This window comes from Dermacentor andersoni, chromosome 4 (assembly GCF_023375885.2).
Source record: "Dermacentor andersoni chromosome 4, qqDerAnde1_hic_scaffold, whole genome shotgun sequence".
NCBI classification, from domain to species: domain Eukaryota; kingdom Metazoa; phylum Arthropoda; class Arachnida; order Ixodida; family Ixodidae; genus Dermacentor; species Dermacentor andersoni.
Genome location: NC_092817.1, coordinates 26,112,316 through 26,134,394, shown reverse-complemented (window position 1 = coordinate 26,134,394; position 22,079 = coordinate 26,112,316).

Sequence of the window (22,079 nt, the reverse complement as noted above, 5' to 3'; positions counted from 1 at the left end):
AAATCTGCGTTGGCATCCCATCCACTACCCCATCCCATCCCATGGCACCCCATACACTACCTACTACCTTGACCACTACCTCATCTATGTCACAGGTGAGGCAGAGCTTCTTACAACGTTTGACGCTAGGGGAGCATTTTCGTTTACAGCAACCATTTATTGGCGGCTAGTAGCTCTTGCAAGAAGTACTTGCTTCCTGCATGAGCGGTGCTCGTCACTGGGCGAGTTCTGGTACTTGAGGAAGAAATAATTGTGTTGTTAGATTTCGTGTCATGTTTTTGCCTAGTTTTCAATGAAGAGAGAGAGAGACAAAAGGGAAGGAAAGACAGGGAGGTTAGCCAGTATAAATACCGGCTGGCTACCCTGTGCTGGGGAAAGGGGTAAAGGGAATAAAAGGAGAAGGAAGAGAGAAGAAAAAAAACAAGAAAAATGCACACAGTAACGCGATGTTACGCGCAACAATAGTCAAAGTCGTTCGCACAATTCACATGTCCTTAAGAACTTGAGCAAGGCCCTTAAGGCCTTGAGTGCCGAAACCCGTCTGGACCAGTGTCCTAGAACTTTCTCTTCTATGAAGGGGCGATTGTCCAGTTTTTCGAGCACGGTCACGAGCACTTTTCTTTGCACATTGTAACGTGGACAGTCACAGAGGAGGTGCGCGATCGTCTCTTCGCAGCCACAGGTGTCGCAAGCAGGGCTGTCGGCCATTCCAATAAGGAAGGAATATGAGTTCGTGAATGCCCCGCCGAGCCATAGGCGGCACAGAAGTGTTGCTTCCGCTCGTGGCAACCCTGGTGGAAGACGGAGTTGCAAACTTGGATCCAATCTGTGAAGACGTGTGTTCGTGAATTCGCTGGTGTTCCACAGAGTTAGCGTGAGCTCGCGTGCGAGGGAGCGAAGACTTGTGGCTGCATCTGTTCTTGACAGCGGTATGGGTACAATCTGGGCACCATCATGGGCCGACCGGGCAGCGTCATCCGCACTGTCATTCTCCGAAATTCCGCAGTGACCCGGTATCCACTGGTAGATGATGTTGTGTCCCTTGTCGATTGCGTAATGGTGGAGTAGTCGGATGTCTGCGACTAATTGTACATTTGGTCCGTGGTTGAAAGGGGACAGCAGACACTGGAGAGCTGCCTTTGAATCACAAAAGATGGACCATGAACGTGGTGAATTGGGACCTATAAACTCCAGAGCAGCACGGATAGCTGCGAGTTCTGCAGCCGTCGATGATGTAACGTGAGACGTCTTGAATTTGATAGTGACAGATTGAGCGGGAAGTACCACTGCTCCAGTTGAACTATTACAGGAGACAGAACCGTCCGTGTAAACGTGAGTGCGTTCGTTGTGTTTTTCATGTAAGAATGAAAGGACGGTTTGTTTGAGGGCGATAGATGACATTTCTGTTTTCTTTTTGATGCCGGGAATAACAAGAAGGGCCTGGAGTGGATGCAGGCACCACAGCGGTAGAGATGGCCGTGCTGCATGTGTGAAGTTTGACGGTAAACTTCCGTGGTTGGCGGCAATAATTCTGCTAAACGCTGAACGAGGTCGAGCGGCAGGAAGGGAGGCGAGATGATGCGATGGAAGTCGGGCAAAGTGCCTGGTGTGCACCCGTAAGGAGTCGATATGAATATACGTATTGATAGGGTGGTCATGCGCGATGGCTATTGTTGCTGCCGTTGATGCACACCTCGGAAGACCAAGACAAATTCTCAGAGCTTGAGCTTGTACAGATTGGAGGGCTCGGAGGTTGGTCTTACCGGTCCCACCTAGTACAGGTAAGCTGTAGCGTAGGAGACCCAAGCACAGTGCATTATAGAGTTGGAGCATTGCACTCACAGACGCACCCCATGATTTTCCTGCAAGAAATCTGAGCACGTCTGTTATCATCACTAGTTTCCTTTTTAGGTAAGAGACGTGAGGACTCCAGGAGAGGTTTCCTAGAAAACGGTGCGTCTTCTCGTAGGCAATTGGCTGTCCATTAATTCTAACAACGTATTGTCTCATTGCTTTGCGCGTGAAAGCGACCATAGAGCACTTCTGGGAGGACACCTCCAAACCTCGTGCTCGAAGCTAGCTGGATGTTAGTGTGGCCGCTTTTTGCAGTCTGGCGCGCACCTGCGGACGCGTCACTCCTGGTGACCAAATGCATATATCGTCTGCATAGATCGACACATGGACGGATTGTGGAACGGTGTGAACCAGGTCGATGAGCACGAGGTTAAATAGAGTGGGACTCAAGACTCCGCCTTGTGGTACTCCGCGGTAGGTGTTGTGTTGTTTTCAATGAAGCGTAATTATTTACCGCAAGTGGTTAGAGCAGGGGAAGTTTATCGCGCTTACAACTAACCGAACCGCCGCACCGCCCCCACGGTGTTGCCCGCGATAATGAGACATCGGTGATTGTTGATTTTCGAGAAGGGCGGTCGTAGCATGCCTCGAAAGACAGCACCACCCCTGCAGGAACCAAACGATTCGGGAAATAGCTGGTTGCCGTCGATAAATGGTTGCAGCAATCGCAAGAACTTCCCCTAGCGCTGACAGTTGGAAAATGTGTTGCTCCATTTGAGCTGTCGATGAGATTGCTAGTGATCAAAACCTTTCGCACGGCTACCGCACATTTTCTTTTTTTTTTTTTTTTTTGCACGATATGGAGCACACGCTTCCACTGGTAGTGCATGGTGATGCAGTTCAGCCATGGCCGAAGTGCAGCTCATACGAGTGTTGCACCGCTCGTATACGACGTTGACTTTCTGGCAGACCTGAATGGTGCAGGCTTGCGTGTTTGTTTTCGCAGTGCTAGACTCCGCTATTTGCGGAGTCCTCCTGCACTGATATCGTATACACGTATAAAATGGTATATTTAGAACGGGGACTAGTAGGTGTCAGTTAATAGATCCTTGTAGAGTAAAATAAGTTTCTTCAGTTAACGAAAATTAGGGTGATTTTACATAGAAAGTATCAGTGCGACTACAAGCACTCGAAAACGATATATGCGTGTTTTCACTGTGTCATGGTTGAATGAGATCATTCAACGAGTTTATATTTAGAGGAAAAAGTCACATGCAATGAAGAAACATTTAACTTTGGGAGTTAATGAGGTACTAGACGGAAATCGCTAAATACTCATTTTCTGTCTGTTTATGAAGGCGTCATGCGAAATGATCCTCGTTTTTTTTAAAGAAAACAAACAAACATTCAGAATTTTTTTAATTAAAGGGCCCGTTAAGAGGCCGTTTTGCCGATAATCAGACGTCACTAACAAGATGCACAATGCGTCTGGGAGCCGTATTGGCGGCGCTCAGCTAAAGCGCACTAACATCGTAATGTTCTGCGTGTGCTCTGACTCGAACAAAGCAATTAGTTTTTCGAAGCTCTTCTTTGCGGCATCTATCTTCAGATGCACAAAACGTAGTTACGAATCCAAGGAATAAATATCCAGACGGCCGAAAATGACGTCAACTCCATATTACTATTCAATTAAAAGAAACCGCTGCTCGGGAGCCCTTGGCGAATTCTTCCACGTCTCGGGCCTTAATTTGAGCCATACCCTGGGTTGGAAGACGAATGGCCAGGTAAATACAGTACAAGTACAACCATCATCATCATCAGCCTAGTTACGCCCACTGCAGGGCAAAGGCCTCCCCCATACTTCTCCAACTACCCCGGCCATGTACTAATTGTGGCCATGTTGTCCCTGCAAACGTCTTAATGTCATTCGCCCACCTAACTTTCTGCCGCCCCCTACTACGCTTCCCTTCCCTTGGAATCCAGTCCGTAACCCTTAATGACCATCGGTTATCTTCCCTCCTCATTACATGTCCGGCCCATGCCCATTTCTTTTTCTTGATTTCAACTAAGATGTCATTTACCCGCGTTTGTTCCCTCACCCAATCTGCTCTTTTCTTATCCCTTAACGTTACACCTATCATTCTTCTTTCCATGGCTCGTTGCGTCGTCCTCAATTTCAGCAGAACCCTTTTCGTAAGCCTCCAGGTTTCTGCCCCGTAGGTGAGTACTGGTAAGACACAGCTGTTATACGCTTTCCTCTTGAGGGATAGTGGCAACCTGCTGTTCATGATTTGAGAACGCCTGCCAAACGCACCCCAGCCCATTTTTATTCTTCTGGTTATTTCAGTCTCATGATCCGGATCCGTGGTCACTACCTGCCCTAAGTAGATGTATTCCCTTACCATTTCCAGTGCCTCGCTACCTATCGTAAACTGCTGTTCTCTTCCGAGACTGTTAAACATTACTTTAGTTTTCTGTAGATTAATTTTCAGACCCACCCTTCTGCTTTGCCTCTCCAGGTCAGTGAGCATGTATTGCAATTGGTCTCCTGAGTTACTAAGCAAGGCAATATCATCAGCGAATCGCAAGTTGCTAAGGTATTCTCCATCAACTTTTATCCCCAATTCTTCCCACTCCAGGTCTCTGAATACCTCCTGTAAACATGCTGTGAATAGCATTGGAGATATCGTATCTCCTTGTCTGACGCCTTTCTTTATTGGGATTTTGTTGCTTTCTTTGTGGAGGATTACGGTGGCTGTGGAACCGCTATAGATGGCTTCCAGTATCTTTACATATGGCTCATCTACACCCTGATTCCGTAGTGCCTTCATGACTGCTGAGGTTTCGACTGAATCAAATGTTTTTTCGTAATCAATGAAGGCTATATATAAGGGTTGGTTATATTCCGCACATTTCTCTATCACCTGATTGATAGTATGAATATGGTCTATTGTTGAGTAGCCTTTACGGAATCCTGCCTGGTCCTTTGGTTGACAGAAGTCTAAGGTATTCCTGATTCTATTTGCAATTACCTTAGTAAATAATTTGTAGGCAACGGACAGTAAGCTGATCGGTCTATAATTTTTCAAGTCTTTGGCGTCCCCTTTCTTATGGATTAGGATTATGTTTGCGTTCTTCCAAGATTCCGGTACGTTCGAGGTCATGAGTCATTGTGTATATAGGGCGGCCAACCTTTCTAGGACAGTGTTCCCACCATCCTTCAACAAATCTGCTGTTACCTGATCCTCCCCAGCTGCCTTCCCCCTTTGCATAGCTCCCAAGGCCTTCTTTACCTCTTGCGGTGTTACTGGTGGGATTTCAAGTTCCTCTAGACTATTCTCTCTCACCTTATCGTCGTGGGTGTTACTGGTACTGTATAAATCTCTATAAAACTCTTCAGCCACTTGAACTATCTCATCCATATTAGTAACGATATTGCCGGCTTTGTCTCTTAACGCACACATCTGATTCTTGCCTATTCCTAGTTTCTTCTTTACTGCTTTTAGGCTTCCTCCGTTCCTGAAAGTCTGTTCAATTCTATCCATATTATAGTTCCTTATGTCCGCTGTCTTACGCTTGTTGATTAACTTAGAAAGTTCTGCCAGTTCTATTCTAGCTGTAGGGTTAGAGGCTTTCATACATTGGCGTTTCTTGATCAGATTTTCGTCTCCTGCGATAGCTTACTGGTTTCCTGTTTAACGGCGTTACCACCGACTTCTATTGCGCACTCCTTAATGATGCCCATAAGATTGTCGTTCATTGCTTCAACACTATGGTCCTCTTCCTGGGTTAAAGCCGAATACCTGTTCTGTAGCTTGATCCGGAATTCCTCTAGTTTCCCTCTTACCGCTAACTCATTGATTGATTTCTTAAGTACCAGTTTCTTCCGTTCCCTCCTCAAGTCAAGGCTAATTCGAGTTCTTACCATCCTATGGTCACTGCAGCGCACCTTGCCGAGCACGTCTACATCTTGTATGATGCCAGGGTTCTCGCAGAGTATAAAGTCGATTTCATTTCTAGTCTCACCATTCGGGCTCCTCCACGTCCACTTTCGGCTAACCCGCTTGCGGAAAAAGGTATTCATTATCCGCATATTATTCTGTTCTGCAAACTCTACTAATAACTCTCCTCTGCTATTCCTAGAGCCTATGCCATATTCCCCCACTGACTTGTCTCCGGCCTGCTTCTTGCCTACCCTGGCATTGAAATCGCCCATCAGTATACTGTATTTTGTTTTGACTTTACCCATCGCCGATTCCACGTCTTCATAGAAGCTTTCGACTTCCTGGTCATCATGACTAGATGTAGGGGCGTAGACCTGTACAACCTTCATTTTGTACCTCTTATTAAGTTTCACAACAAGACATGCCACCCTCTCGTTAATGCTATAGAATTCCTGTATCTTACCAGCTATGTTCTTATTAATCAGGAATCCGACTCCTAGTTCTCGTCTCTCTGCTAAGCCCCGGTAGCACAGGACGTGCCCGCTTTTTAGCACTGCATATGCTTCTTTTGGCCTCCTAACTTCACTGAGCCCTATTATATCCCATTTACTGCCCTCTAATTCCTCCAATAGCACTGCTAGACTCGCCTCACTAGATAACGTTCTAGCGTTAAACGTTGCCAGGTTCATATTCCAATGGCGGCCCGTCCGGAGCCAGGGATTCTTAGCACCCTCTGCAGCGTCGCAGGTCTGACCGCCGCCGTGGTCAGTTGCTTCGCAGCTGCTGGGGACTGAGGGCCGGGGTTTGATTTTTGTACAACCATATCGAGTTAAAGAAGGAAATGGGGCCTACCTCTGCGCGCGTGCTAGCTCTGCCAGGAACTTCTCAATACGCGAGTGCATGGTCCATGGTTGGACAGTTTTAAATAAAATGCATCACTTAAAACAAAAGAAAGCAAACGAGTAATGCAATTGCTATGTGTGTTTTGAGTTTTTCGGTCTATATATAGGTAATTATACAAAATGGGAATATACCCGGTCGATTCATAAAATAATGCCTCCAAGCCCACCACATTGCCAATATTACTGCAAATATTTTCAACTCTTTGTCAATAAGGCAGCAATGTTTGAGCTATGTAATTTCGCTTGCCTCCCCTTTTTATCTCTTCTCGTTCCAGAGTAATCGAGCAATCCATGGCATCGAGTGACGATGTCCGGTTGAAACGGAGGGCTGCAATTGAATTTCTGAGTGCGAAAGGTCGTGCACCCATCGACACTCATCGCCGTCTGACTGCAGTTTGCGGGTATGCCTGGGTTGATGTCAACCCTGTGGAGAGGTGGGCAAGGACTGAATGACTAAAAGCCAGCCGCATTTAATCTCCAGGATCAGCACCGAAGCGGACGGCCTGCAGCAGCCCCTGATGAGGATGATCAACATCAGGTGGGCGAGTTGATTCGGGGTAGCCGTAGGATCAAGCAACACGAGCTCGCAACAGCACTCGTCATTTCCATTGGCTCAGTGAACCACATCGTTAAGGAAGTCGCGTTACAAAAAGATTTGCGCTCGTTGGGTACCACGGCAACTAGGAAGCGTACACAACTAGTGCAAATCTTTTTGTAACACAGGAGGTCCTTAATTAGGTGGTTCACTGAACCAATGGAAATGGCGAGTGCTATTGCGAGCTCGTGTTGCTTGATCCTATGACTGCTCTGAATCAACTCGTCCACCTGGTGTTGATCATCCTAATCAGGGGCTGCTGCAGGCTGTCCGCTTCGGTGCTGATCCTGGAGATTAACTGCGGCTGGCTTTTACTCGTTCACAGTCCTTGCCCACTTCCCCACTGGGTTGACATCAACACAGGCATACCCGCAAACTGCAGTCAGACGGCCATGAGTGTCGATGGGTGTACGACCTTCCGAAGTCAGAAATTCAATTGCAGCCCTCCGTTTTAACCGGACGTCGTCACTAGATGCCATGGATTGCTCGATTACTCTGGAACGACAAGAGATAAAAAGGTGAGGCTAGTGACATAAAGCTCAAACATCAGCGCATCAATGATTTAAAAGCTCAAAATGTTTGCGGTACTATAGGCAAAGTAGTGAGCTTAGAGGCATTAATTTCTGACTCGCCTTCGTATTTCCTTATTTCAGTAGGCCGACAAAAGCGGTTCGCATGTACAGGTCCTTGATTCAAAATTTAAGATTCCAACGCGTAGATATCAGGGAAGTTGACGTCATCCTCGCGTGTCGATCGTTTTCGTGTTTCGTGAAAAAGTGCATACACCCGTTACAGAAAACTGGGTTGAACTCGCTAAGAATGGATCGCATTAAAAGATCGCGCTGCTTAATGGCCTTGCACCAGGAAGCAGGCGCACATGCTTCTCCCATTAGGGGAAAAAAAGTAGACAGCAACCAAACCGTGTATAGTGCACAGCTCTTATTATCAACTCGACTGCAAGTCTTACTCATTATTGTTTTATTTTTTGTTCATCTTTCTACTCGCGCATGACCAATGTAGCGTAACCTATTATATTCCAAAGCGAAATGACCATGGGGATTCGACACGTTGCATTTGACATCGGTGCCGTTGCTCGATAGCTGTCGTGACATAATTTGGCCATTTATTAGGGCGCTCCAGCTCTCATACGCTGTGCTAACCGCAGTTGTTAATTTTTCACCTGAGTGCGTTTTAATTGGTCGTAAATAATGTTTTGAGAAGAACGCCATCGTTCATAAAGAATCGCCAGCCTTCCTGTAGATACTTGCGCTGTCGAGCGTAACCGTCAAGCACCGTTGCCTAAAGGCCTGGATCAAGTTTATGCATGTCGTCTCGCCGAATTATAATCGCTGTTGTGACGTGCTTACTTGGCATTCTCTATCCATTTATTTCACCCACTACGGACGTTTTTATCGTTCCAAGTTATAAAGTACAAGTAATATCATCAAGTTTTCTAGCAGGGCGTTCCTCTATTCGAGCTAGCAGATATATAAGGGTCAACAATATAGTGGCGGTGTTTCCCACTAAACTAGTCCATTGTGCTAGTATATTACTTCAGTCTACCATTTACTATTTCGCCAAAAGAAGTATTACGACGAAGGTGATGCATTGATTCCTATTTGTTATAGCGGCAACAACAATTCGTTAAAGCAGTCCCTTTGCATGGTATAAAAGCATTCCGTCTCATGGAGTCATGAATACATACGTCCAAGACTGATGCTGGGCTGCGTCAGTTGAGCTGCTCAACATATGAGGAGTGTTAACAAAAAAGTGTATAAATATGTTTATCGTATATTTAAGTAAAAATTGATGTAATGCCGCAGTGAGTCATTGCAGCGGCAGTGCAACAAGTGTTTCGAGGACTGTCGACAAAAGCAGCCCCGAAATGATTAGGCAATATATATAAACGAGAAGCAAGGGGGTTAGCAGAGGGGCCCGATTTTTATTAGTCATATCATAAGAAGCCAACAAACACTGACACCAAGGACAACGTACGGGAAATTACTTGTGCTTAATAAACGAAATAAAGAAACGATAAATTAATGGAAATTAAAGTGGATGAAAAAACAACTTGCCGCAGATGGGAACCGAACCCACAACCTTCGCATTTCGCGTGCGATGCTCTACCAATTGAGCTACCGCGGCGCTGTATCCCCATCCACTTTCTTGGGTATTTGTGGCCTAGGAGAAATGACCATGAACACTCCCAGGGTTCTACTAGGACACAAATACCCAAGAAAGTGGATGGGGAAACAGCACTGCGGTAGCTGAATTGGCAGAGCATCGCACGCGAAATGCAAAGGTTGTGGGTTCGGTTCCCACCTGCGGCAAGTTGTTTTTTCATCCACTTTAATTTTCATTAATTTATCGTCTCTTTATTTCATTTATTAAGCACAAGTAATTTCCCCTATTTTGTCCTTGATGTCAGTGTTTGTTGGTTTCTTATGACATGACTATATATATATATATATATATATATATATATATATATATATATATACTTCATTTTCTTCAATACAAGATATATTCTACGACTTTATGTACCCAAGCCACGATGTGCTTTTCAGGCCAGCCGTATCGGGAGACTCTAGATTAATTTTGATCACGTGGGGTTCTTTAACGTGCACCCAATAATGCGCTGCACACAAGCGTTTTTACATTCAGCCCCGATAATAATGTGGTCGCCACGGCCGGGTTTCAATCCACGACCTGGAGCGCAGCAGGGGAACGTGATAGCCACTGAGTGGGGTGAAGGGGGGAAGGAGGGGTTCTTCATTTTGTATTTTATACCGCTACTCATCGGCGGGTCCTATACTTTTAACTGGCACGAGAGGAACGACTAAACTATTTAAGACTCCTTGGCTTATATTTCAAGAGTGTAATACTGCAGCCATACATGCAAACATTTTAAATCATCTTCTATACTTGAAAAACAACGCAAGGTGATGCTTTCTACAGCTTTCATCCAGAAGGTAACAACAGAGACCATTTTATCATATTGCTCGATTCGATATCAGAAATGGATAGATCTTATTGCATTCAAAAGCTCCAATGATGCCAGTGCGGAAAAGATTTCTATCTTTAGGAGGTCGGTCACAGCTTTGCTCATTGCATCATGTAAATAACGTTGGAATTGAAAGAAGAAAAAAAAAGCAACGCATATGATTTATATTATAAGGTGTCACTAGGTAAGTATACACTTAACTAGAAGATAATGAGAGCGCCTCAGTAATACAGTATGTTTCCATCACATTTATCCTTCCAGCTAGTTTTATACCTAGCCTAGCAAGCGAATACGAAGGATTGCGTGTATTAAAAACTGAAACCCCTGAGTAAAAAGCTCGAGAATCTATAGCCGCGCTACATTTCACTTGTTAACGGTGCGTAAAGCTATATTTGACTGAGTGCAGCAACGAAAATGGAGCCATCTGCAGAAACACGAGGAAGAATAAAGCAACAGTAGTTCACTCAAGTGATAAAAACACCTGAATGGTTACCGCGCACCTATAATATATTCGTTGGTATGGTTCTCCACATATTCTTCTACCTTTCAAACACAAATACTGCACTGAGCATATTGCTACCGTAACGCACCAGCCGACTGAATACGCTGCAGAGGCTGCCAATGGGAAAGGATTCTCCAAAGCCGCTTAGGTGGCTCCGACCAATCAGATGGTGTTAGCTCGCAAGGGTAGTACTTCTTTCTAACAATTTTACCACCTGCTCATGCAATTTCTTTTCCACATAGTGGGCTTTCACAAAGACTGTTCAACTTTCCATTTTAGTATCTGCGCAGCTAACTGAAAAGCGAGATAATATTGGACGGTCAGGGGAGCTCTTAGGTTTTATTGCCTGGTTTTTAAACCTCACGAGATACTTTAACCCACTATGCTTTAGTCGGACCAAGTACAAAGCTTGGCCTATTGTTCTGTAATCTCATTCACTGTAGTCCTTCCGAGTGTGCCATTCCTGCCGGAAATGAATGCGAATATGGATCTTCTGCACACGAATGAGCTTCATTAAAGTCGCCTAATTACGTTAAGCGCCGTTTGATAGATTATGCTGTTTTAAAACGCAGCTTTCTGCAAAATGCATGGATCTGAATGTTAGTTTGTCGCAAGGCATTCGAAAGCTTTATTGAGGCTGTTTAGGCACCGGACGGAATTTTTTTTCTCGGGGAGGGGGGAGGGGGACAAGTCAGATTAAAGTCAGGATATATGGCGCAGAAAGCTCGTTAGGAACCCGTAGAAAGCATTTGTTGGCACCGTCCGATGAAACTCTAGCTGAGATAAACGGCTGGGCGTGAAAAAAGGAATCATTATGGTTAGGTTAGTCTAGCTTTGACTACCTGCTGTAGAATGTACAGAATGTACGCACAAACGGCGGCGCCCGAGCAGCGCGCCATGTTGGTCCAGTGCGTAACGGGGAGCAAGCACCACGCGTGTACTGCCGCGTGTGCGCGTCGAATAAATGGCGTGATGCGCTGTCGTGTGCTGCAGCAACTGCTGCGAAGTAAAAGGTAACTTATATAAAACTAAATACTAGAAATGTGCGTTTTTAACATTTTACCAAAGTGTGCACACGCGTGGGCGAGAAAAAATAGGGAACTTGCCGAACAGCGACGACGTGATGCACGTCCCGTATCAAAGTGCACGGATCAACTCACTGTGAATCCTTACACATACGGGGCTTGTTCTCGGTACGTTTTAGCGGGCATGTTCGTGTACCATCGGTTGTTAGACTATGCGTGTTTGTCCCGTGCAAGCGTGTCAGATAGCATGTATGCACATGTTTCACTGGGATTTTCCAAGCATGCCCGCAGGCACAGATGCAGCATCTTGTTTACACAAACTCGGCGCTAATATCACTTCTAACCCGCACGTGTCGCTGCAAAGTCTTTAATTTGGAAACGCAGAGCAGGCAACAGGTGATTTACATTACTACATGTTCCTGTTGCAGGCCATGGGTCGGAACTCTTCGATGACTGTAACCACGACCGGGCTCCGTCGCAACATAAGTTGCTAGCGCGGGCGTACACGAATGCTACTATGTCTACGGATACCTCCGACTACGCAATGTGTTTTTTTTTTCTGTTCAGATTAACCACTCCCAAACATTTCTTGAGCTCGAATGAATCGAATCGCGTCTACTGTGTCCGCGTGTAGGTCTGAATAAGAGGTGCTAGCTGTTCATCTTCACTGTCGACGTGTGATTTAGACGCACGGAATTTAGTTTTATTGTGTATCTTTTTCTTTTTCTTTTCTTTCTCTATATCTGGTTGTGCTCCTACTCTATGGATGGAAGACGGGCCAATACTATTGCTGGGCTGTAATCCTTCGCTTAATCCCTTATTATCTTGTGTCCTTTTTGGAAAGCTGTTGCGCAATCCACAAATCAACAAGTGTGACGCTGCACCATGGCGAATTCCCCACCAAAGGCACCGCTTTTCCTTTCATCCTCCGGGGCCAGTCAAAAAAATATTTTTGTCTACTTCCACCTACCCGTTCGCATTTCCTGTTATTTTATTTCATGGTACGCTTTCTTCAGTATCAAAACATCTATCTTGAACACGTTTCAAACAGGTGATTAGGGACGGAGCTATTTTTTTAATGCTTAATTTTTAACGTAATCCTCTGAACGCAAAACAACGGACGCCGCTGATTAGGTGGTAACACGAATTTGATTGTAGACAAAAGACAGTCGTCAATTGGAATATAAGAATGCATGTTAAAGGAAAGGAAATGCACTGGAGGACGGCAGGGAACTAGGCCATGTGACCAGATTAAGGCTATTCGCAGTCATGGATGCTGTGAACTGAAGGCCAAGTTAGTAAGAAATCGATGGGCGATGATATTCTCCTGAAGTGGACGCAAGTAGTGATGAGGATTAGTGGCGGTGGCATTGGCATTGGCTGATCGGCTCGCTTCAAGTTGCGTTCATAACAACTGTGACTGCCCAGAAATTTAGTGCAAGCTTGATGACGCTCGTCTGCTAATTCGTCGCCACCTACTCAAGCAGCATCCAGATCAGCGTGTCGCAAATGGAACGTTCCCGCCCCGTGTTCGTGGTCGAGGCTTGCCTCGTCGCGCTAGAGCACAACTGCTCAAGCTGAGGGTTGGTTGCGTGAACGTGCAGGAACGTTTATACAGACAAGGGCGTGCGGAAAGTCCATTGTGTACGTCTTGTGGCTTCTACGAGACACTTCAGCACCTTATATTTGAGTGTCCCGCTTTCAGAGCGCCGCGCACGTCGCTAGTGAGAAACTATCATCTCCTTGGCCTGCGGTGTGCGACACTCGAGGAATGTTTATACCCCAGTGGCTGTGCATCTAAACGTGATCAGGCCCATCGCGCCCTACTAACCTTTATAGAACTAACTAACTTAGGTTCACGTTTGTAGCATGAACATTCAACATTCTGTAGTAGCGTGACCTTCAGTGACCGACTCTACTGTGTATGATCAGTACTGTACCCTAACGCTTCTTCCTTCGAAGATGGGAGGTGGCGGGTTCAAACACCTTATAGTGTACATTGTGAACCGACTACCGGTGAAACGGTGATTACGTGCAGCTTTACTTGGCGTCTCATCGTGGAGAACACAATTAGCCTCATAGCGAACTAGCCATGGATGTGGTTGATAATTGTGGAGGCTGTTCGACGCGGCGTCACTTTAACTCCGGCTGCAGAGTTCTACTTTAGTCTTTAGATTTGACCTGTTGCAGTGTTCTACTTTGGTCTTTAGATTGGTCCTGTTGCTCTCCTTTCCTCTTTCCTTTTTCCTCCCCTCCTTCCTATCTTCCATTTCTGTGTTGCTGTCACCTCCCTTCAGAGGAGTAGGCAGGCGTTGTGCCCCTTCCGGTGGCAGTTGCCAGCCTGCTCCTCGCTTTCCCTTTCCTGATACCTGTGTATATGTGTATATGTGTTCAAAACAAATAATAATAATAATAATAATAATAATAATAATAATAATAATAATACTAATAATAATAATAATAATACTGAGCTCAAGGTTGCAGACACGATCTGACCGCAATTTGATGGGCGATAAATGCAAAGACCTTCGTGTACTTAGATTTAGGTGGGCGTTAAAGAGTCTCAGATAGATAAAACAAATCTGGAGTCTCCAACTAAAGCGTGCCTCATAATCACATCGGGGTTTTAGCAGGTAAAACCCCAGAATTTCTGTAAAAAAATATGATGATAATAACGACTATGAGGAATATGCATGGATTGTTTGTACTCTGAGTTTCTAGCTCACCGTCTTCGCTGTGGTGTTGATGTGCGTATGGGAAGATGCAGGCTTAGCCTGGCGGGCTTGGCCAAATATCATTCTGCCTAAGAATTTCTTACGCCTTTAGCGACTGGCATATTGCCAAGCGCTCATTAAAATCGCGTCGCCACCGTCAGCGCTGGAGGGAATCTCGTCGGGATCACTGTCTGGATGGACAAGGAAAAAGGAAGACAATAATAGCTACAGGCGGATCAATAGCCTTATGAGGACATGCTAACAACTGCTCTGTCCGGGCGTGCATCCTTTCAGGAAAGTTTAATAAATGCAAAAGCTATGGGCAAGCCGATCAGTTCGCGATCATTGAGAAGGACAACGTTAGGCGAGTGAATAATACGACGTGCACAATGAGGCATAACAGGAAACAAGGCCGCTGCCTCAGACCACCCTCGCACAATGCCGCACCGGCTGGCCTATATGCGCCTTGACACAATGTCCCAAAATTATGCTACCAAACCCTACCTATCCTAGGCTAAGTCCACATCGCCTAATAATAACTTCAAGAGGAGTTTCGACACCTTCCTCTTGACTGTCCAGCGTCCTCGCGAAAGCATCATGTCCTTTGCACTAGCGTAAGGACATGCTCCACACTCTCGGAGCCCCTCAACCCTGTAGTGCTTTGACCAAAGATCAGCGCCATGTAGCGAGTCTAGGATGTTCCAACAACTAGTGTTCGACACCACTTTCTGTCTTACAGATCATGACGACGCGCCGAGATCGGACCTGTATTTAGCACAAGATTCTCTTACGCAAATTGTTCGTAAGAGCAAATTCAAGCCAATCCTGATGTTGGACATATTATTACACGAAGGTGACCGGCCTGTGGCAAACATCCAATTACGAAAGAAAGGGTTCGTGAATTGCGCCCCGGATTTTCTATAGCCATGCCGGAGTACGGGCTGATCCCCCGTGGAGATGATGTAGCAAAGAGGCTCCGACCTGCTCACTCTCTTTTGTCACACATAATAATAATAGTGATAGTAATAGCAATTGTGTACTTATTAAAGCTCAAATAAAGGTAACCTCTTTCCCGTCCCCCAGAGTAGGATAGCCAACCAGACACATTTCTGGCTGACATCCCTAGCTTCTCTCTTTCTTTCGTCCTCCGCTTCCTCCTCCTTCATGTCACACGTGGCTGGTGAGGAGGACACCACAGATACTAAATGTAACTGGAGAGGGCTTGTTATAGAAGACATTGAGTGGCTATGGACCACAATTGTTAGTATGAATTTTAAAGCATTGCGAGCAGGTCTCTCAGGTGCCACATTGCCAGCATGGCAATCCTACATGGCTAAGGAAGTAGCTGCAACATTGTAGTAAACCCGAGTTCGTTGAGAAGGCGTAACAAACTTCTCTCTCTCTCTCTCTCTCTCTATATATATATATATATATATATATATATATATATATATATATATATATATATATATATATATTACTAAACCCATGCTGCAGCAACTGCGGTCTCACTGCCTGAGAGCCCTACAACGCGCTGCGCCCGGCAAGGCCTTAATTTTCTTAAGGCAGCCTCCATGGCCACACTCTCGGATACTGGCGATGAGACGACGCAGTCAAGTAACACAGGTCAAGACACCTTGACGACAAAATGAATAATGCGGCTGCGCTTGCTTCGCGCTCCATATTGGCCTAACAGTCTGAGGAGTCATATAGATATTTATCACATGCTCTCTAGAAATATTCCAGAGCTAAAGACTGAGCGTCCACAACAGGCGTAGAGCACTTGTATAGAACCTCAAAAATTTTCAGCTGGCAGTCCAGCTTGTAGTATAACCATGGGGGCTTAGGTCAGTGGCATTGTTTGGATGTCCCGGTTCAAGAAGATGAAGAGTGTTCAGCGCTACGGAAGCGCGCTACTACGCACATTCCCGTAGGCTACTTCGCCTTCATTGCTCGCGCACTGCGTCATAGCTTGTCCGCACATTATTTACAAATAGATAATTTTTTTTCAGGAAAATAGGTGTATTAATTCAATAAATTATTAGATTTTAACGTGCTAAAACCACAATCTGATTATGAGGCACGCTGTATAGTGAGGGTCTCCGGAAATTTTAACCACCTGGTGTTCTTTAACGTGCACCTAAATATATGTAAGTGTGCACGGGTGTTTTCGCAATTCGCCTCCATCGAAATGGGGCCGCAGTGGTGGGAATTCGATCCCGCGACTTCGTGCTTAGCAGCAATGAAAAGAGTTGTATACCCATCAGCCGAAGAGAGCAGCACAATCCGTCACGAGAGTCAGATTGCTTGTTGCAATAGCTGTGATTATTATTTTGATTTAGAACGTATGGCGCATAGTGAATTATATGTATTACGGATTGTATGTTTGTCTCGTAATGAGACATATCTAGCAAAATAAAATTTATGTAATAGTGCACTTATTAACGCTCAAATAAAGGGAGCTGAATGTCAGCGTGCCCACGTACCCTGTTTATTTTGCACTTACGCGTCTCGTCTGCGCTCTACAAAAACATCATGCAATATTATACCCACTTTTTCTAATAAAACTTATGCGTTGTACCACCTCATGGGAATATAGCATTAACGAAGTGCCATTTAAGACATATGGCTTTTTGTTAGAGGCTTGATTTGCCAGTTCCACGGGAGGAATATCATGAAATGTAGACGAAACTTAGCCTGTCATGCGAAACAAGCCCAAGGTTTGAAGCGTTGGCTTCGAAAATAGCACGGTAACAGCATACGCTGCGAACAAAGCAGCTGAAATTGGCCCGCAGCTGCTGCGAAGTCGTCTAACTGCGCCAGCCACGACGGTTCCAATATTACGCGGGAGCACCGATAGCGCCGACTTCGGCGAAAACTTGTCAACCATGAAACCGAAGTCGTCTGAGCGATTCCGAATTGATTCCGGTCAATGCCTTCGCGCCTGCTCGCAGGGCAACTCTGTCCTGGTGGGTCCTAGCGAGCGTAACAAAAGTAGGAACGCAATAGACGCCGGTATGGACTTCGTTCGTCATTCCTGCGCGTCTCGGCGCTCCAGCACCCAATCAAATCGTCCACACGCCAAGGTGACGAATGGTAATAGTGATCTAAAGAACGAAATGACAAAGGGTGCGGCCATACCTTTAGTGATCGTGCAGCTGTCTCCAACCAAAGTGACTCCCGTTCTCCCTTATTGCATTTGCCTACACTGCATTTCTCCAAGAATTTATCACTGAAACGGCTTGCAGCCACTTCCACTCTTGTCTATACCTACTGCTTCCGCCTCGCATTACACCGCATGCGACCTTGCTGAACACGCCTTGCCTCTGGTTCCTCGTCGCAGTTCCTCCTCGACCACACCCCGATTTCCTTCCACCACCACCAAGCTGGTGCGAATTTATGCGTGTGTGTGTGTGTGTGTTTTTCAATATGCACTGTCCCCTTTCGCTTATATACTACCTTGTATGCTTTGAGGAATCGGGGTGGCGCGTACGTGGTGGTGTGTCCATGGTCATGCATGTCGCTGGCGCCGAAAGCGCTTTAAGACCTCAAGCCGACAAGTGTCTGCGACCGTATACCGACTTGCTGCTCATCTTCCCATGTGCCAGACACTATAGACCTCGCTCCCTATATCCCTCTTAGTCCTCTATATTCGCACTTGTACCCCTCTCCGCCACTGCATGGTAGCAAGCAGGTTAACCTCTCTGGCTTACCTTGCTTCTATTATCTGTCCCTATCTCTCTCTAAACACTGCTTTTCCCGTATAAAGGTCACCAGCACTCTTTCAGCTGAAATATTGACAACAGAGGACCAAAAAATTTAATTCTAGGGTTTTATCTGCCACAACCATGATCTGATAATGAGGAACGCTGCAGGAGGGGACATCGGAATAATTCTTAGCTAGGGTTTTTAATTTATCTACACGAATGTTGTTGCATTTCGCCCCCGTCGAAGTGCAGCTACCGCAGTCGGACATCGAACACGGGATCAGCAGTGCATATCCATAGCCACTAGGCTGCTGCAGCAGTTCAACCGATTGAATCAATTTCTTTTTCATCACGCATAAACGAAGCAATAACTATCAAAGGTAATTGTTAATAACTGTGGATGCAGGCGACATTACAATTTTTTCAGCAAGATGCTTGATGCAGAAGTAAAATTTTTTTTGACGACATATACAATGTGTTTCTGCGAAGGTTTAAGTAATATTTAAATTCAGCCGTTCTGGAATTAAACGGAAGGTTCCTTTGGAGACATGCCGTCAGTGCTGCCAACCACGGCATGACATGTAATACGGAATAATTATCCGCTGATAAACAAAAGTCAATGAAATACGTCTAAACATACGTTTCAGCGGACTAATTGTAACTGAGAAATTGAAGCGATCTCTCCGCAGAAGCCACATCAACTTTGGATCTGGAAAAGTGTTGTTACCCGCGAACTGTCGCACGACGAATTTCGGCTATCAGAGCGCGCCAAAGCAAAACAAGGAGGCAGCATGATGATGATGACTGTTTAATTATATCGGTAATGGCGTAGATGTTTCTCATAGCATTTTTAACGAGTCAAGGATTCTGTGTCGCAAAATACGCGGTGTCGGCGTCGGTCTTGTGAGCGAAAGATTGTGAACCACGCATACCGAACCACAGAGGCCATCCGCGTGGCGCAGAGGCGCTACTGAACTAACTGAATTTCTCAATGTAAAATGTGTCAGAAAAATTGTAGAATACAACTTACACACAACCTACACACATGATAGCGTCGGAGTGTAATTTGAATATAAGAGAAAACACGATACTGTTACTCGGAAATTCAAACACAAACCCCCTTTTTCAGCGTCTCTACCGTTTATAGAGCGGCGCGCATCGCTCGGTTCCTTGCAAGAACGCCATCGAGATGGCACTCGCCTACGCCCCTCCGCGGCAGTGGCATGCGGAGGCTCAAGTGGAAAAAAAAAGGGAAAGCTGCAGTTTCCGGGAAGCGTGACAAGCAGTCAGGGACCTTTGAATGCTATAGCGTTCCACTCTTAATGGCAAACCTTAAGCGTCATGCAAATTTTTGTATATGTCTCCTAAATCTCTTTTTTTCCCTCAAAACTTCTCTGCCTTGTACTGTTACCTATGCCGGTACACGATCCGGCCGTATCATTCCCTTCCCTGCTTTTTCTCCACGAATACTCTAAGCATCTCTGGCTTAGTTCGGCTGCTGACGAGTTGATGCTTCTGTCCATTTTAAATCCAAGCGCTTCCGGAAGATGTACGTTGCATACTGATTTCGCTTGGTGAAACCCTTCGCTTTCCATTAGGATGTGCTCAGTAGTCTCCGGATTTTCGCTCCAGCGTACACATGTCTAATCTAATTGCGAATATTTGCAGTATATTTTTCTCCTTGAGCAACCAGCTCGAGCCTCCAACAGCAAGGCACTTCGCTTCGTGTTATCGTACAACGTTTCCCTTCGAATTCCTCTTTTCGCATTCTTATAAATCTCCGTGGTATTTTTCGTTTCCATTCGTTGCATCCAATTCGGTGTCCCTGTTTCTCTCATTTTCTGTCTGATTCCTCTGGTAGTCTATCTACCCTTTCAATTACCCTTTGGTTCGGTGTCAGCTTTCTTGACATCTTCCTCCATTTTGTGTCCACGATTGTTTTTCATCCATGCCACAGCAGCGATCGCAAAGATGCGCCCTGTATGGCAACGTTATGCTTCCGTCACCCAGCAGCGGGCAGCCAGCCCGCTGCAGCTTCGGACTCCTCGCTGTCTGTGGCAGAGAGGAGCTCGTGTGGTAGAGAGTGGCAGAAAGCTGGGCTAATTAGAAGTTCATCTGACGGATTTATAGCGCTTAATGGAGAACTGGAACGCAAACCGGTGAGGAACACACGGATAGAAACATAGATGACAGGACGGGTGCTTCGTTTCCGTCCGTGTGTTCTTCCGCTGTACCTAAGATGAACCTTAACCAAATTGCCCAAATGCCAGTTCTCTTAAAAAATAATATTTTAGCTGATAACTGTCGGCTGTGCGTTAGGAGTGTCTAGCGGCAGAAATTCGAGAACACTTACAAAATGTCAACATGTCAAGTAATGTGACTTGTCAACATGTGACCTGTCAAACAAGACGCATTGCATGTTTCTTTACAAAAATAAACGCCGAATCACAGGCGAACATAGGAGCGTTGCCCTTTAACTTATTTCACATTGACTATACAAAATTTGCATCAATAAATAGGAGGGAGTGGCAAGAGAAAGAGAAAAGACGAAAGGGGTGGGGCTGGGGGAGTGACATGCTGAGCAGCCACACCGAGTGCCGGGAAGCCGAGTGACGTCACTGGGCGCAGACCCAACGCAATGTTGGAAACTAAATGATGTGAAATGTGTTTGAGTTAACAAGGTAGCAGCTGTAGCAGATGACATGAGCATGGCCTCGTCACCTGTAATTTTTAGTTGTCTGCTAGACGAGGACGAACGCGATGGGTCATCCTTGTAGAAGAAAAAAATGTTAAAAATTAAATTATGGAGTTTTACGTGCCAGAACCACTTTCTGATTACGAGGCACGCCATATTGGAGGACTCCGGAAATTTCGACCACCTGGGGTTCTTTAACGCGCAGCTAAATCTAAGTACACGGGTGTTTTCGCATTTCGCCCCCATCGAAATGCGGCCGCCGTGGCCGGGATTCGATCCCGCGACCTCGTGCTCAGCAGCCCAACACCATAGCCACTGAGCAACCACGGCGGGTTGAAAAAAATGTTGGTGAGAGGCGTAGACACCGAGAAAGTTCAAAGGAAATACGACATATATCTACGCGTATTGAATGCTTCGTAGTCCTTTTGTCTCAGTGGCACATACATTTCGGAGGACTGGCTGAAGATGGGCTCATGCCAAGCGGCACATACCCAGATGCACATAGCCACTGTTAAAGTTGTCTGCTAGGACGACCAGTGGCACATAGCCATGGTGCACAAGTTGCTTGTTATAAGCCAGAAGGCCGCTAGCAGCAAGTTACTCATTCGGGCACATACCTACTTGCTCATTATATACAGGGTGTTTTCTTTTTTTTTACCATGCAGGTTCTATAAAAAGTAATGAGCGTAACTAAGATCCATGGCGTTTCGCAGACGAGCCCCTAGGCGAGGTGGACATTGCCACTAATTAAGTTAGCTTCAATATACTAAATAGAAAAAAAATAATAATTAACTTCTTGATTAGTGCTTGGGAGCAGTTGTCTAAATGGCCTATTTGGAGGCAGTGACATTTTGACACGCAGCCATCCTTTAGATATCTTGAAAATCGCACCTGATTCGAGATTTTTATCATCAAATTCCAAAGCTCCATCGAGGCAATATCGAGACTGAGCGCGTCCCGCTGTACGTCAAACGGCAACGCCCCGTGAGTAAAAGTGTGCATGGGGCGACGTTTGAATGATAGCATTCCCGCGGCAAATCCTGACCCGACACAACGCCGCACACGCTTGCCAGGCAGTTGAAGCGTGCCGTATCAATAGCTGCCGCTACTAGTCCGAGCCGTTCTGTTTGCAACTTCCTCGAGCTTGTCATCACGGGGAGATTTGGTCTGATATAATAGCGGGGCCGGCTTTTCTGC